At 47.3% G+C, this 8,817-nt stretch overlaps 1 protein-coding gene across 1 annotated transcript in view; it reads left to right on the top strand.

Moving 5' to 3' along the window:
• Positions 1-5,399: 5,399 nt before the first annotated feature.
• PHYHIPL (phytanoyl-CoA 2-hydroxylase interacting protein like) overlaps positions 5,400-8,817 on the top strand; it is a gene marked incomplete at its 5' end in the record, with an annotated part of 124,012 nt that continues 120,594 nt past the window's right edge. Inside the window, one exon of the mRNA XM_083866562.1 lies at positions 5,400-5,493. The remainder of the gene's footprint in view (positions 5,494-8,817) is intronic.

Here is an 8,817-nt window from a genome sequence, read left to right as displayed (position 1 = left end):
CAAAGAATCACAGAGACTCTGTCCTTTCCACCTCCCTTCCTGAAAGCAGATAAGTCAGTGTTTCATTTTAAAGCATTTTTTTATCTAATTGAGATTTTCCAAGCTCACAAAATTTGGCAGAAAATAAATCAAGTTTTTTATGGCTCCTGAAGGCAAATCACTTCCTGATAAACACTCCAGAGTGTCTTCATGTGCTCTTCAACATGGGAGGTGTGCAGGAATATCAAAAAGATGTTGAAAGCTTTCTTGCTTGACCCCTTAACTCTTCACCAGGTCAACTTTTCCTCTGGCTTGAATCTGGTGAAATTGTTGTGTTTAAGCACAGAAAAGAAACCCATGGTAGAGCAATAGTTCCTTCCTCAGTGCATGCTGTGACCTTGCCTGCTTTTTTTGAAAACAAGTTCTCCAGGCTCCTAGACCTGTATGAAATGTCTAGTTGCTACATGTCCACCCGCTCAGAAATGAGAGGCTCTTAATTTGTGTACCCAAGGGAACCAATTATTTCACATGTTTCATGCTCAAGCATGGAGGGGCAGCACACCAAAGCAGTATAAATTTTCAGATCTTCCTTTTCCCATAAAAGCTGTCTCTTGCTATGCTGCTTTGGTGCAAGTAAAGTTTTCTCAGATCCTGGTAAATAAAGAGGACTGCCCCAAATTTGTCAAAACAAATGTTATGTTTTATCTCCTGGCAGTTACCCAAGTCTCCGTAAAACTGAGTTTTACTCCGTGGGGACCCATAACTGAATCCAATAGTGGCATACACATTCTTAATGGTTTATTTTCCTTCTACAGCACTCACAACTCTCATTATGTAATTATGCCAATGAAGAACTGAACCAGCATAATTTATTACTATTTGGAGGTGTAATACTGCTATGTTATTAACAAAGTGAGGAGTTGGATCATCAAAGGTTAACATGATCAGCCATTAGAAAAACTGTGGATAACAGTCTCCACATTTGACCTTGAGAAGAGTTGCTGCAACAGGTCTTTAAGGAAGACAAAATATTGCAAACCTTTGCTTTGGCATTGCTTACTAGTTGGAGAGGTAGTGTTTAATGATTAGGGGAGGAAATGGCTGTGTGGTGCACCTTATAAGAAACATCACAAAATCACTGCTCTGAAGAGGGAGGTAATGTTTCATTAATGTTCTTAATATCTCTTCATTGAGTATTAAACCTATGTTGTATAAATGTGCGCTCATTCACCTACTGAGAAAGCATTTGAAAGTTTTCAGTTAGTGGTGACAACAAAATTCCCCAGTCTTCATTTTCAGTGATAGGCCACTCTTCAGTGGGGTTTGAAATGGAGAACTCTTCTAAAAAAAGTCTAACCTTACTTTAAATGCAGATAAAGTCACAATCTGCTTCAATCCACTTCTGAATATTTGTCATATAAATTACATGACATCATACCCCAGATTTCCCCAAGGAGATACTTAGGTTGCAATCAAGTCATTCTTTGATTTCTGTCCCTGTGGGTTGGCTAGATGGGGTTTCACTCCTCTTCCTGGAGGTGTTTGGATCACTGCAAACCCATTCTCCCCCTTCTCCATGATGTGGTTGTCTGGCTTACCTTCCCTCTCGCTGTCCTCCTGTGCAGGGCTGCGGGTCATCCATCGCTGTCCGTGCCCCAGGCTGGTGTCCCACAGCACAGGCTGTGTCTGGGCTTTGGGTGTCCAGGGGACTCTGCTGGGTACAGGGTTTATCCCTGGGGTTTGGTGTCTCAGGGGACACGGTTGGTACAGGGTTTGTCTGGGGTTTGGGTGTCTCAGGGACTCTGCCCACAGAGGGTTTATCCCTGGGGTTTGGTGTCTGAGGGGACACTGTTGGGTACAGGTTTATGGCTGGGGTTTGGTGTCTCAGGGGACACTGCCCACAGAGGGTTTATCCCTGGGGTTTGGGTGTCTCGGGGACTGTGCCCACAGAGGGTTTGTTGTGTGGCCGGTACAATCTGTCCAGGCTGTGTGGGCCAGCTCTGGTGCCACCTCAGCAGGGCTGGGCCACACTGGGGACAGCTGATAATCAGAATGGGGACATCCCTTACCTTTTCAGGTACTCTTTCAGGAGAAATGAATTCCACTCGGGGAACACTGACTTCGTTTCTCGGCAGCTGAAATCCATTTGCGTGGCGGGACCCTGAGGGGAGCGAGCCGCTGCCCCTGATCGCTGCCCCGGGCCGCCCCGCAGCGCCGTGCCCGCGCGCCTTTCCCGCCTCGGCGCTGAGGGGCCCTGAGGGGCCGGGACCGGCGGGAACCGGCCAGAACCGCTCCTGACCCGCGGGCAGCCGCGCGCCCCTCACGCTGCCCCCGGCTCCGCTGCCGCCCTGAGGATCCACTGCTGCCCCAAACCCACCCTGGCCTGCCCGCGGGGTGCTCGGGACCGGCCAGAACCAGCCAGAACCGCTCCTGACCCGCCGGGGCACCCCGCGCTCCCCTCAGGCTGCTCCCCTCACGCTGCCCCCGGCCCCGCTGCCGCCTCGGGGGCCCGGTGCTGCCCCAAACCCACCCTGGCCTGCCCGCGGGGTGCTCGGGACCGGCCCTGCACAGCTCGGACACAGCAGGGGACACTGCCGGTGCTCAGGGACCGCGGCCGGGGCTGCCCTGCCCTCAGACGGAGCGGAGCGCACAGGTGAGGGTGTCCCGCTGCCCTCCGGGAGCCGAGGTGCCCCTGGGGACCTGCTGGGCTGGGGCCATTCGGTGATGAGTTGCCCTCACCCCTTCCTTCCCCGGGCAGGACGGGGCACCTCAGCAGCGGTTTGGGGCTGTGAGCAGTGCGGGAAGCAGCCCCTCCATTGGCACAGGCTGCCCCCGAGGCACCCGGAGAAGGAGGAGGCCTGAGAAGGAGGAGGCCTGAGAAGGAGGATGCCGCCCCGGTGAGCGGAGCGCAGGAGCCGGGCATTCGGAGCGCCTGCACAGGTAGGGCCTCTCTTAAAGCTGTGTAGGAGAAACAGGCCGATTATAAACCTGTGTGTCAGCAGGCAGCACGGGCCCTCTGAGCTCTCTGTGGTGTCCATGATGAGGTGTTTCATATCGGGGTTTGGGTCTGCTGTTCCTCAGCAATGTGTGTCTCTGTGCCGGCTCATCCTGAGAGCCTGTGGCCACAAAGGGACTGAAGAGGATGTTTAAGTCACCAAATGCTTGATTTTCCTTGTTTTAACATGCTTCTTTGTAGCCAAGAGTATTTTGAACTGTGTATCTGGCCTTATCCAAGGCTTGGCTTGGTGAGTGCAAATTTCTGAAATACAACCTGAGGAGGGTCCCCTGCTCTTCTGCTTGCTCAGTCTGCAGCTCTGGGTGCTGCCTGGGCAGAGGCAGGGTGTGTTTGTGTAGGATATTCTGTGGTTTGAAATCACATTCCAGTGCAATAACTTGTGTGATGAATTTAGGGCTTGGCTTTGGGAGAGAATCCCGTGTTGTTCACACAGGTCAAAAGTCATCCAAATCATAGTTTAAAAAAGTGTTTTTGTAAGAAATAGGCCGTTGAAAATAATTAGTTATTTTCTAGCTGTATAAACCAGACCTTGCATCTTTATCCCTTAATCTTTAGTGATTTGTGAATACAAAAGCAATCAAAAAAAGTGGGGATTCAAATTGACACCGCTTTCAAACGTCTGCTAGAGGAATTGCGTGGTATCTAGTCACCGATATCTCTGTGCGCACGGGAGGAAAGGCAGCAGCAGGTGGCAGAAGTTTCCAGCAGCGCCGTGCAGGGTGAGCTGCCAGCCGAGCGTTCCCCCGATGGAGGGGCTGGCGGGCGGGGGTCGCTGAGTGTGTTCGGGAGCCGCTCCCCGGGCAGCGCCGAGCCAGAGCTGACAAACGCCACGGGAGGGGATGCCACAGCCGCCGCAGATACGGAGCAGAACTCCTAACGGTGCTCCCAGGTTTTCCTCTCTCTAGACCCTCTATGGCTTTTTCCCAGGGAAGAGACCAGAATTGTGGCTTTTCCCCAGCCCGTGCCTGCGTGCAGACACACACGGCAAGGTAGCCTTTCTGCCTTTTGTAAACCTCTGCAAAACACCCGCCATCTTCACAGCCTGTGTTTTCTGAGACAAAACCGACTTAAATGTAGGCGAGCACACCTTTCGGTTAGTTAACTGCTGTCACCTGCGTTTGTCGTCAGGTGTTTAAAATAATGCTTAATTATGCCAGACAATGAACCCACTTTTTCTGTAACAACTTCGATTACTTACAGGTGGTAGAAAATTTTACTCAAGCTTATAGGTATTTTTTTTTTTGCACCATGCATTGAGTTTTCTTGCAACTTATTTTTAAACCTCTGCAAAACACCTGCAATCTTCACAGCCTGTGTTTTCTGAGACAAAACGAACTTAAATGTAGGCGAGCACACCTTTCAGTTAGTTAACTGCTGTCACCTGCGTTTGCCGTCAGGTGTTTAAAATAATGCTTAATTATGCCAGAGAATGAACCCACTTTTTCTGTAACAACTTTGATTATTCACAGTTGGTATAAAATTTTATGCAAGCTTATAGGTTGATTTTTATTTTTGTTTTTTTTTGCACCATGCATTGAGTTTTCTTGCAACCTATTTTCATTCAACTCATCCAAAATTATAAGATTTTCCTGCTTTTTTTAAGTGATCTCTGTAGAACGGATACTTGAAATCGCTGTTCCAATGGTCAGATTAGCATGTGCAAGTCTTTGTTTTTTAGGTTTGTGTTGATGAGGTTGTTTATTTTAAGGACTCCACATTTGCCGAGGTATGGTGCAGTGAGAACTGCATATCCACTGTGCTCTTGGACTGCTCTATGGGAAGCTAAAAAGCTCCTGCAGTCAAAGAGGAGTATCAGGAGAGTTGCAGCTCATATTTAGGTCAGAAGCAATAAAAGAAACCTCCATGAGCGTTACTGATTAATCATTAAAGTGAAAGATTTTTTCTTCTTTTGTGTGTGAAGCTACAGTATGTTAAAATTGCACTTGGTGGGTTAGTACAACGCACTTAGATCTAGCTGAAGCTTTGTCTGAGGACAGTGACCTGTGAATTGTATTTTTAAATCTGTCACTGAGCTTTCAGGTAGCCAGGGGCAACTTCTGGACTCTTCAGAGTCGTGAATAAAGTGTATTTTATTGGAGTCTGGAAACCTGCTGGTAACAGGCTCACAAACAACATCCTTTGGCCAAAATGATAAACTTCATTAGGTCAATATAATACACATACTAAAGAATTTTAATTGTACTTTTACAAGACTACATAAAAACATCACATGCCTACAGGCTCTATAGCTAGTAAAGACTGAGGAAAATCATCTAGTGCATATTGAACTTTCTTTCATCTTCTGAATTAGGTAGCTGAAGTAGGTCAGTTGTTGATTATTACTCTTTTTAACCAAGGAGAAGTTAAACATTTTCACAGTTTAGAAATTTCTATACTGAATAACTCTGCATTTTATATGGCTTGCAAAATTTCAGTAACAGCTGCTTCATTTTTTTCATTCATTTGAGCACATGATTTCTGGAACTTCGGGAAGGCAGGTAGGGAGCTAATGACTAATGCTTTATTCCTGTGAATGTTGTATTGTGTTCTAAATAACTTTAGCTTTCGTGACAGGGAGCAATCACAGGGAGTTGTTGGTGGTGTTCTGAGTACATTTATCCCTGCTCTCCTCAGTGGTGAATATTCAATCCAGTGTGGTACTGGGGATGGGAGGTTTCGTGCATCTCCTGCTGTTTGTACAAAAGCTTTAGGTAGATTAAGGGTTGTGATAAAAGCTGATTGCGAGAGTTAATAAAGGTGTGTGTGGTCTTTGTTTTTGTTATGTCTTAAACCGCTGAAAGGTATTGTTTGCATGCATGTGTGAATGTGGGATTTTAATGCAGGTTTCTACAATTAGATACTTTTTGATTTGTTTTGAATTTAAAAGATTAGAAGATCGTTCCTCTCAAAACACCTGAATTTACAAAGAGGGAGATTTTCCTGACAATACATGAGAAATGTATTTATGCTTCCAAGCAATACAAAGAAGAGAGATAAAATTTTTATAATTGCAGTGTACTGCACAAATATGCATTTTTTATTTAAATAATTTTATTTTTAGTACACACAGCTGTATATACTAAAAAAATCAACTTTGTAAGGCCGTGTTTGGTGGAAGCAGGCAGTGGCATACCTGGGAACTGCACTTGGGTAGGTCAAGGTCCAGCTGGGCCAGGACTGTGCTGCCAAGAGCCCTGAATATCCCCTAGGATTTCCTCTTGGCTTCAGCAGATTACTCAGAGGCTTCCACACCACAGGATCAGCTTTCATTTTGATAGTTATGTTGAGAACATGGAAAATGATCCACCTTTTGATTTTCTAAATGTCCTTTTTAGTCTGAGTGCATGTGAGGTGAACACAGTCTGGGTGACCCTTTTTCGGGTGTCCACCCCTCTCTGCCTGTCTTGCAATTTCCATTGCTGCTACAACCCTAAGGGAGCTTCTTCAGACTCTTAGTTTAGTGAGGCTTGGAGTCTCTGGTCTGGGGGCTTTTGTGGGCAGCTTTTTTCTTTTTGTGTTTAAAAATGTTAACCCCATTTGTTGTTCTCCCCTAGTATTGTCTGGGTAAAATACATGGGTGAGTATGGCAGGTGGGGAGGAAGTGTTATCTACATGTTCCTGTGTTGCTCACACAGTAAAAAAGAGGTGAAACAAAGTCTTTAGTGGCTCTTGTATCATCCTTCCTTGATGATACAAGTCTATACCTGAGTGATGCTTTGGTGGTACGATGCTGGGAAAATGACAGGGCTTTTCTGTTTGTTTGTTTGTTGTTGTTTTTTTTTTTAATAAGAGAAGCGTCGGTCTTGTTATTGAACACTACAAGATTCCTTTAAAGTTCTCAAAGAACCCTCCAGAGCTTCCCCTTCCCAACAAATGCTGCGCTTGATTTACTGTTGACCCCTGTGGGATGAAGTCATCAGGAGAAAGTTCTTGTTTTCTTGTATCTTTTTTCCTACACAGCCTTGTAGCTTTATTAAATTCACCAGAGTAGACATGTGTTTTAAGTCTGATGACTTGTATTACGTTAGGAAATCCTCCCACAGCAGAGACCTTTCTAAACATTGTTTGTTGACTTACGGGAACAAGATCGTTCCTGTTGCTGGGGCCCGCATTTGTGTGTGGCAGCCGCATGCTCGGGGAGACAGGGACAGCTCGGTCCCTTTCCTGTTTGCAGAGTGAAACCAACAACAACAACGTAATGCTGTTTTCTGAGGGGGGGTCTTTCCCTGTTCAAATGCGTGGCGAGGCAGCTCTGAAGAGGCAGCACTTCTATTGAGAGGAGCTGTTTGCAGCCGGGAGGCTCCTGAGAGCCTCGCACGCGAGTTTGGGGTCTGGATCCATCAGCCTGCCTGAAACGATCAGAGCAGGAGCATCCCACTGAAAATCAAACAGGCACCCACTTCCCCCCATCCTAATCTGCATCCTCCAGAAAAGAAGGGAAAAGCTTAGGCAGGGGGGCAGGGGGAGTGTTTGGCATCTCCCCAAGGAATGCAATAATCCCAAATGTGGTGTGAGAGCACTTCACCATCGCACACTGGCACTGGCTCCCGGTGGCTGCTGCCAGCTTCCCTCCCACGCGTGCTCAGTCTCGGAGGTAATGTGAGTCTGGATGCTGGACAGTTAATTAACTGCAGGAAAATTAACGTTTTGGAGACTGTTCTTCTGTTGTGAGGTGCTTGGTGTTTAATAAAACACAGCACGCTGCCACGTATTGCATACTTGCAGGACCCTACTGGCTGCCTGCTCTGCTGGCTTTTGGTTTTGGCTGGGGTTTAGCATTTCTCCGTGTTGAATTTCTCCTGCTGCCATTGCTGAGGGGAGGATAGGCTATGCTGCACTGGTGAAGGCAGCTGAAGCGTGGCCCTGCCTGCCCTGGGGCTTTCTCCAGGGCTGCCAGGCCTGAGCAGAGCAGCCTCCCAGTGAGCAACTGGGAGAAAGGCTGGCCGTGTGGAGGCACTGCGGGCAGAGGATGCTGAGGAGCTAAGGGTGCTCAGGTGATTCTTATGGTGCTGTCTGTGCCAGTGGGAGGCCTGAAGAGGTTTGCTGACAATGGCTACCAGCCTGCAGGTGTGGAGCCACCATGGCCTCCTGTGGCAGACTGCAGCCTCGCATGGGGAGGGTTCCCAAAAAGGGCCTGACCTCGGGGGCAGAGCTGTGGACAAACACAGCTGTGGGGAGGAGAGGAAAGGAGCTCTGCATGCCAATCTAGCACCTTAGGCTGCAGTCTGCACCTGACAGCAGCCAGAGCCCTGGCAACCTGGATAAAAGCCAGCCCATCCCTGAAAAACCTTGGAGTCATTCTTCTGCTATGATGAAATATATAAAAAATATATTTTCTCTGAAAATGAGCTCCATCAAGATTCACATGCAGTGTTTTTGCCCTTTGCTGCCTAGAGTTTGGGTAACAGTGGTGGTGTTTCCTTCCAGCAAGGGTGATTTAGGGAGTGGTGTGTAAGTGATGTATATAAATTCCATATCAGCAGTTATGGGCCTTTGGGATGTGTTGCTGCCCAAGGTGGCCCCAGTTGGGGGACCCTGTGCTCTGGCCAGCTCACATATTTTGCTCTGGAAAAGCTCAGTTTTCTCTATCCCACTGGCCAGTACATCTGTACAGCTGTTATAATTTTCTCCCTTGAGGTTTAGCTTCGGTTCACTTTTATAATTTAAGTAACTGTATGGAAAGTGATAAAGAGTAGAATGTGTGTCCTGTGATATAATACCCAAAAGAGACTGCAAGTCACACACCCTGACTCTTATGGAGGATTTTTTATGTTGGCTTTACTCGGACAGAAATCTCAGTTACTTTACCTTTTTCTAAGTCA

The sequence above is a fragment of the Zosterops lateralis genome (assembly GCF_965231275.1).
Source record: "Zosterops lateralis genome assembly, chromosome: 8".
Lineage (NCBI taxonomy): Eukaryota > Metazoa > Chordata > Aves > Passeriformes > Zosteropidae > Zosterops > Zosterops lateralis.
Note: the sequence above shows the minus strand (reverse complement) of the source record. Positions and strands in the feature narration are given on the sequence as shown.